At 35.5% G+C, this 8,452-nt stretch overlaps 1 protein-coding gene across 1 annotated transcript in view; it reads left to right on the top strand.

The window, feature by feature from the left end:
- Positions 1-3,719: 3,719 nt before the first annotated feature.
- Positions 3,720-8,452, top strand: part of LOC144440845 (uncharacterized) — a 17,752-nt gene continuing 13,019 nt past the window's right edge. The window contains exon 1 of the mRNA XM_078130271.1: positions 3,720-3,869. The gene's annotated coding sequence lies outside the window, so the exon portion shown is untranslated. The remainder of the gene's footprint in view (positions 3,870-8,452) is intronic.

Raw genomic sequence — 8,452 nt, 5'->3', positions numbered from 1 at the left:
TAGGCAAGTAATACTATAGGGTTAATACTAATAGCCATATCTCACCCTTCGTTATTAATCGCTATCTAGAGATTTATACTGTACATGTACCTTAGACATCATGTCTGACAAAGATAGATCACTTCACATTGAAAGTGATCAAAGTATTTCATTCATTAGCAGACTGATAGGAAGAATATTCGGACTCAGTTTCTGACAGAATTTATGTAAGCAATTCCCAATTTCAAATTCAAAATGAGGTTTATTTCTATGAAATGTTTATTCCTACACTATCAGTCCAAAATAAAACTGAATTATCTTAGTAAAATAAGTGAGAACGATTTCTTCTGCTTAGGTTTGGAGAGAAAAGCATTACTGTACAATTCGATTATAGTAAATACAAGTAAAGCATGATAAATCAGGAAAAACAACACTCTCGACTTGAAATTCGGCGGATTTCCAAACGCTGTTCCTGTCAAATTTATCGAGTACATCTACAGTTGAAAAGATGACGCCGTAGAAAAGACAGAAGCATTTACCCTGCTTCTAGTAAAGATTTCACTCAGGCCAGGAAATCAGAAAATTGCGAAATAAATCAACTAATCTTTTGAAATGAATTCAGGTATGGGAAGAAGATAAATTCGTCACAATTTGAGATGATCTTTTATGTATCCATGGTGATGTCGTGTCATTTAATAAGAGTCTTGGATATACAATGATGTTCAAAGGTACCGCCAGGATTATTATACTGATAATTCGTTAAGTTATTAGTATTACAAGAGGACGACATCGCCGTAATTCAGTCATCCCGTTTAAACTCTGTCTTCCCTCGAGGAAAACGTATTGTGATGGACTCTACTAAAATAAAATTGTAGTTATACATTGAAGTTACATGTAGTAAATATTTAACGAGTTCAGGTGGCTACTCTTTCATGTCTCCTTCTCGCGTTCCAAAAAATGCTATCTTCATCTAATTTCTATCTTATTTCAATTCCATTTTAGATGGGTTATGTAAAGATCTGTAAATAACAATGTATTTTTTAAATTATTTATGCGATTTATTAAATAATACTCTTATGGCTATATTTTAAAATGTCAGGTGATGTCGAATGTTAGATTAGAACTCTTGGGCATGACGCTGGATTACCGTCCGTTACAAATGAGTCGTGACGTCAGAATTCCAACCAAACGCAACAGTCACAATGCCAGGGTGAAATATGCAAATAGGGTCATTTCATGTACAGCATGTGCGCGTACAAATTATCTGCGGTGAATTTTTATCCCTTAATGCGTAATTATCAAAGGTAAGACTTATCACATGTCTACTATCGACTATCAATCACAGTGAGACATGGAATATATCCCTCAGATACAAATAGGATTCCCTACGGTATCATTAAAACAATAGAGTCAGTCAAGTTAGGTAGCGTTGTGTCTTTACGTCTATATTCATTACAAGTTTGCTGACAACGTCACACATGATCTGTCACGGAATACACTAAATAGTGATCCTGGCTGTCAACGTCAATTAGGATATTTTTCACATGTCTCTGTTTTTAATATAAAACACCTCTTCGTATGTACGTATGTACATATGTACCTACGTATGCATGTATGTATGTATGTATGTATGTATGTATGTATGTATGTATGTATGTATGTATGTATGTATGTATGTCTGTGTGTGTGTGTGTGTGTGTGTGTGTGTATGGTGACATAAAGAGACAGAGAAAATACAAAGACACATCTAAGAGTCAGCGACAGAGACTGTGTATGTATGTATGTATGTATGTATGTGTGTGTGTGTGTGTGTGTGTGTGTGTGTGTGTGCGTGCGTGCGTGCGTGCGTGCGTGCGTGCGTGCGTGCGTATGTATGTATGTATGTATGTATGTATGTATGTATGCATGTGTGTGTATAAATGTTTATTGGGCATCATTTCTATATATGCTGCATGTTCTCCTTATACGAAGCTGTCTATTGACCTTGGAATTAAGGGGTTATTATAGGTTATTTAAGCATTAAAGAATGAGAAGAAAATAATGGCAATGGAAATGACACTTAAGTGATCTTAATAAAGATCTTTGATACTACTCAAATATCAAACGTGTACGGTTAAAGAAGACACACGATTGCTTTAATTGGTGACAATTATATTTGAATGACGGCCAGAGGACACCGGTCCCCTTTCTTTATTACACTCAATTCAATTGGCGAATTTCTCTTTTGAAATGTCACGTGTTCATGCCCACATCTTGTCGTCTTCCTATAACTTACAGGTCGATATGTCGTCAATTTGTAAAAATAACCACATTTCGCAGTAAATACCTAAAATGATCGCCAACATTTTAGACAAAAGAAGCAAGGAATAAATGTTATATCCACTAACATTCGATGATTAGGTATAGTATATATTTACAAGCTTATAAACCAGTATTCGTTGGAACATTAAAAATAAAAAAATCTATACTTGTGTTAAGTATCATAAATATATCATTAAATCTACTAAAATTTGAAATATTTAAACTGATAAAAGCCATTACTTAATGAATTCGAATTCACTATATTGTGTCTAATTGATTGAATAAAGCCAAGACACTGATTCGCTTTACGTCTTGAAGACATTCTTGATGTACATTGCTATATGTGGTCAAAGAAGTCAAATCAGAAGAGTCTCATCATAATATGTATTGAAGTCGAACAATGGCCCGAGCTCTTGACGTCAAAGGTCATTCAACCCCTTCACTGTCACAACCACATGTATATTTAATGTAGCAAGCAGAACGTCAGAAACTACTTAGAATATATCAAAATTTTAAAATATATCATGAGATACCCGAATGTCGTAATACGGGGAATGTATGCGTTATGTAAAACTGCATTATTGTTTGGAGTTCGATTCCGCAAAGCTCTGTCAGAAAGTACTCTCAAGTTTCTTTGAAAAGAAGAATTCAGGCGGCTCTATCAATATTTTCACTTTGTGAACGTGGCATTGTAATTTTTTAAACGTCGTGTCATATTTGACTATATTCATATTGATTTCATCCATATTTAGTTATAGATATAGTGAAATACAAGGACAGGTTAAATTCTTCAGACGATTGGGGACACCAAATTAATGTTCATTATGTATGTTTATAGAAATGCCAGGTTGAGTTGTAAACATCAGGAAATATCTAGACTATGTCATGTTTACCTGAGATTTCAGCCTAAACGTTATTTTACGAATGAAATAATGAATAAAAACACACTGTCTAAATTGATGAATAAGCTACGGTGTTCTGATGTTTCCAAAACTATGTTTTGTTTAATCTGTATGTCATAATGTTACACGTATGGTAATACACATATGCCTGAATTGACAACCATAATCAGATGCTAACTATAAGGATTATTATAAAACTAAAAGTCACTTAGTAGGATGTTGTAAACGTACACGTTATACATCATACGAAATTATATTGTGATACTCATGGTAAAAATCCATTGCATGGTTTGCTACACTTGAACACTGCAATGTTAAAAAAAAGTTCCCAAGGCTTATTACTTAATTTAGCATTCAATCACGTTATTAACACAAACATACAAACGCTGTTAAACTTTTCATCCCGTTTGCAGACTTTTGACTACGTCATAGCTAAAACCAAACAGGAAAATGTAATTGGTGATCCGTAAAGTGACGTTGGGGCGAGTGGAGTTGGCAACGGGCCAATAACCGTGTAAGAGCGTACGGAAGCGGCACCCTCGCTGAATGGCATCGTCCTTGTGTATAAGTAGCCGGCTTTAGCTTCTATGTGTAGATAACACACATTTACTACAGGAAGACGGAGACAGGTGTAAACATTGTTGTACCGTTGGCAAAGTCTTACCAAGCTTAACTTCTACCCTACAAGTGAGTATCAATGTTCGTATTTTTATCTAGTTTTTGCTTGAATCATAATATTTATAAACATTACTGGATGCAATGAATTAGATCCGGAAAAAAAATAGTTTTCAATGTTTTCGTTGTTTTGCTTTGTGGCCCAATGTTTTTGTGGCCCAAACTAATCAGTGACAACAGGTCTTTTCGAGCTTCAAGAATTTCAGCTAAAATATAGCAATCTGTAATTTGTTCTTTTTCAAATAGTTACATTGTAAATGACAGGAATTCATTTCATGGTAGGTCTAGAGGAAATCACGACAAGACGTTTTTATTTTACACTCGCCATATTATCTTCACATATACTTTATACACCTTGTCAGCGCTATATTCTGTTTAGTAAAACGACGTATAATTACAGTGATCATAAAAATTCTTCAAATACTAGTGTTCCTACAATTACTTTCACATGTCTATCTGTAAGTGTGACCCTACAAGTCATATTGCCTGAAATGCAGATCACTTTACCCTCCGGAATAGGTCCTCCTCGTATTTGCCGCCCTTTTATACCTTTACTTATTAATGGTCTAATGTTAGTCGCTGAACAGTTCAACCCGGTGTCGAACTCCGTATTTTGTATGTGGTATTACCCAATACTTGGTTTGTGAAATGGCTGTATGTAAGAGGGGTGTCATTTAGTGTAACCATACCCAACAACGCATGCTTTCTCAGGATACTCCGGTTGCCACTTGTACTATCAGTGAATCTACCTGGTATGGGGTCAGGTCTTTGACCTGCAACGTCTGCTCAGCAATACAACAAATCAAATCAATACGTTAAAGAAATATAAATGTAGAATATTTTGATATTTTATAGTAGCGACAACACTATGGTTGCTGATATTGTTGAAAATACCATTTCTTCTGGTTTGTAAGAGTACATAAATACAACCTAGTGAGCTGTCATTTTATATATACATTAACACTCACTGTCAATCGTTCTCAAAGATCTTAATAGACTAGGCCAATAATGCTACATAACTGCCAATCATTCATGCTGAGATAAATACAGCGCACATCAATTGAATAGAAAAAAACCTGTGTATCGTAATGACATATCATTTTAATTGTTATAATTAGTGTTGTTAGATGCAAGCGTTTCCTTGTAATTGGTCAGTACAACGCAGAGAGAGAGAGAGAGAGAGAGAGAGAGAGAGAGAGAGAGAGAGAGAGAGAGAGAGAGAGAGAATGTTCTTTTATGGCACCTGCATGACACCAAAAGATTCGTAAAACCATAGTCGACCGCGTTCTTAGGAAAAGTTTATTTATTTATTTTCATTCCGGGTTTAGTTATATGTAGTAAGTCAGTAATCCGGGTCGTTCACTAGTTAATTCAACACCAGGCACCCGACATACATTTACAGAAATACTTACTCAGCTGACCTCTGACATATGACTTCACGTGAAAAAAAGATAAGAGGACAGCGCGAGATAATAGCGTGCGAATTCTTCACATTTTTCCAATTTTTGTCAGTAAACTTTGGCTTTCGTTTTGTGTGTACTGAATGACTACTGCAAATATTTTGACTGTCACGTGACCAAATGACGTCATTCCATTGAGCTGTTCGTGTGGTTGACTGAGTACCGGAACCTTATAAACGACAAAAAAGCATTCGACTCTCGGCTATAAAAAATTCAGCAAATGTCAACTTCCTTATTGATTTTCTGTTAAAACAAATTTCTTTTCAGTTTACATCTTGTAATGTCAGTTCGGTGTGTCTATAATTCTGATTAACGTTCACTCTCCGGTGAATTAATTTGAATTTGAATTTTTCATGTTTATAATCTACTCTACACGGTATAGGTACGCTCCTACATGTTGGTGCACCAAATATTGAGTTTGGAAATTTTGGAAATTATGGTAGATTTTGAACTCTTTGCATTTACACATGTAAGGACGTTACTTAGACGAGTATTACATTGATTGTATAGTTTCCATGACGACAGGAATAGTCAAACCTCGGTTAATTTACAAAAAATAAATAAATCAAAAGTCACTTTTGTGTCCTGAATGACCTTTGACCGATACTCTGTTTCATCATCATATGACATAGGATTGATCGGCGTAAATGTGTAACACAGAAACATGAGAAAGGCGTTCTCACAAGCAAGTCAGATAGCCTTACACCTGTGTGGAAACAATCGGTGTTATCGTAAAGAGGACAGTAGTTTACTTCGATAAGAACTGGATGCCGGATGGAAAGGACTGGACTCAGTATTGCCGTAAAGAGGACAGTCATTTACTGCAGCTTGGACCCGGTATTGTCGTAAACAGAAAAACGGTTTACTACGATAAGAACTGACCGAGTTGGATGGAATAGATTCAGTATTGTCGCAAAACAGAACTGTGATAAGTCCTTGCGGTAACCATGGAAGTAGAATTCCATGCGGTAACCGACAACTTAACTAAAGCAGGTCGTTGTTTGCTCGATAGAATCGATTGTGACAGTGTGAATTCCTTTCTTGCTGGAGAATGCTTTTGTGTTAAACTATTTCATTGGGAACAATAACAATACTCAGTGGTGTTGTTATGATGTAATGTTGTTTTTCAGGATGTCTACACATATACCTCCGTTATGTTGCGTGCTTAAGTAGGGATTATTTTGTCCAGGCTGTAAACATACATTCTTATCTTTTGGTTCCTCACATAGTTTAGGCAACTGTAATGTGTATTAGTACACGGCCTTGATCTAATTCAATGCTGGGTTGGTCAGGTTGCAACATTTCTCTTGGAGAGGATGTTCACCTCATGTGTCATATTATATTTAAAGGACAATAAATAAACAAACTAACTAAAAACAAAAAATGAAAACAATGAAAAACATTCTAAGCGATAAAGTACATTGTAAGAGAATGTTATTTTCAAAGTTCACGGTCTGCTATGCCATCACAAAGTCACACATTTCGTGATCTCATTTCCTTAGACATTTCACACATTGTTACCATGGTAGCAGAAAGTTATATTACAGCTATTGTAACTTTTGAATTTTTTGTATTGTGTAACTTGCCTGTTACTGTAAGATATAATTAACTCGTTTTACCTAATAATACGTGACAGTTGTCCGACAAGCTCAATGGAAAATCTCTGTAACTAATGTATGCCATTGTTACTACTGTAAGTTAACATTTCGGAACATAAATGTATATAGTTGTGAAGAGCAACTATTCGAAATAAATTACTTTATGATATGTAGTCATTGTTAAAGAAATCTGTTCATTCTTACCCACCCCCGACCCCCATCCTCATGGACTCATATCTCACTTACAATATTATTTGAGAATTCATATTGATGGAATTGAAAAATGACAGATTTGTATATGGTGAATGTCGTGAAACAGAAACGAATGGGCATTGATGCAAGGTTCGTTGCCCGGGGTTCGTTTTAATGTTAGTTCTCGACCCCCCGTCTTAAAGAAGTGTTTTGGTTCTTGAAAAAACACACATATGTAGGTACCTGTAAGATTTGGTTGTCAGTTGGGAGTTAGGTTAGTGCTTGTAGTGAATGTACAGATATGGAAACTGAATCAAAATACAGGAAACAGTGGGTCGCGGATATTCAAAGTCGAATTTGACATTAAACGCCCGTGGTTTAATGGAAGTACTTATCATCCGCCTATACAATGTGTAGTTACACTTTGCGATAGTTAGTGACACTTCCATTGCCACATAGAGACAAGAATAATAATAAAATACATATACAATGTATATATGTTCATAATATCGTCTCAGGCTTTTACATCACGTCGTGTATGTTGTTAGTGTCATATCATCTTACCGATGGAAAGATTTGGTAACGTTTACTACTTATCTAATCAAACCTGTAAATGTTTCACTACATCTATATTTCCTGCCTCGCTGACGAATTGCTTTGTACAGTCTTGAAGTGCAGTAACATATAGTAATCGTCACACTATACAGCGTGAAGGTGAACCCTCTTATCCTTATAGATAGGAAATATCAACCCTTGTAATCCCCTTTTCATTTTTGTAACATGCAATGTAATATGTACAATTATTAATATTTGATTTCAAATCAAGGAAACATCAATATTTTATAAATGTGTCTGCTATCTCTAGAGACACATCAAATGCTCCATATTACTTCTTAGACATTTCGTGGGTGTTTTCACAGCTTACTTGATCTAAATTCTTTGACTTTACCTAAGGATGTCTAGGATAACAGATTTAAGACAGTGAAATTTGAATTTAAGACAGCCGAAGTGTACAGAGAACATAGGGGTGACTCTACAAAAGATTCTTTGTTTCTGGGAGGTAGGTTTAGGTTAGGGATAGGAATTCTGGAATAGGGTTAGATGTCTGATCAGAAATAGGGTATAAATTTGTGCCGTCAATGGTCGCCTGGATCAATCCTTGACTACTGTAACCAATGAACAGAGGGTACGTATTGTAATTTAAGACTAACATGATTAAAAGTCTCAAACACGATCCCCATAAGTGTGGGCCTACATCGCAGCTGCAACCAACGAGTCAATTTTCTGAAATCATTCGAAAAAGTCAAAAGTAAAAGTGGTTAATGAATTCTGTTTACTCTATCCT

This window comes from Glandiceps talaboti, chromosome 10 (assembly GCF_964340395.1).
Source record: "Glandiceps talaboti chromosome 10, keGlaTala1.1, whole genome shotgun sequence".
NCBI classification, from domain to species: domain Eukaryota; kingdom Metazoa; phylum Hemichordata; class Enteropneusta; family Spengelidae; genus Glandiceps; species Glandiceps talaboti.
Note: the sequence above shows the minus strand (reverse complement) of the source record. Positions and strands in the feature narration are given on the sequence as shown.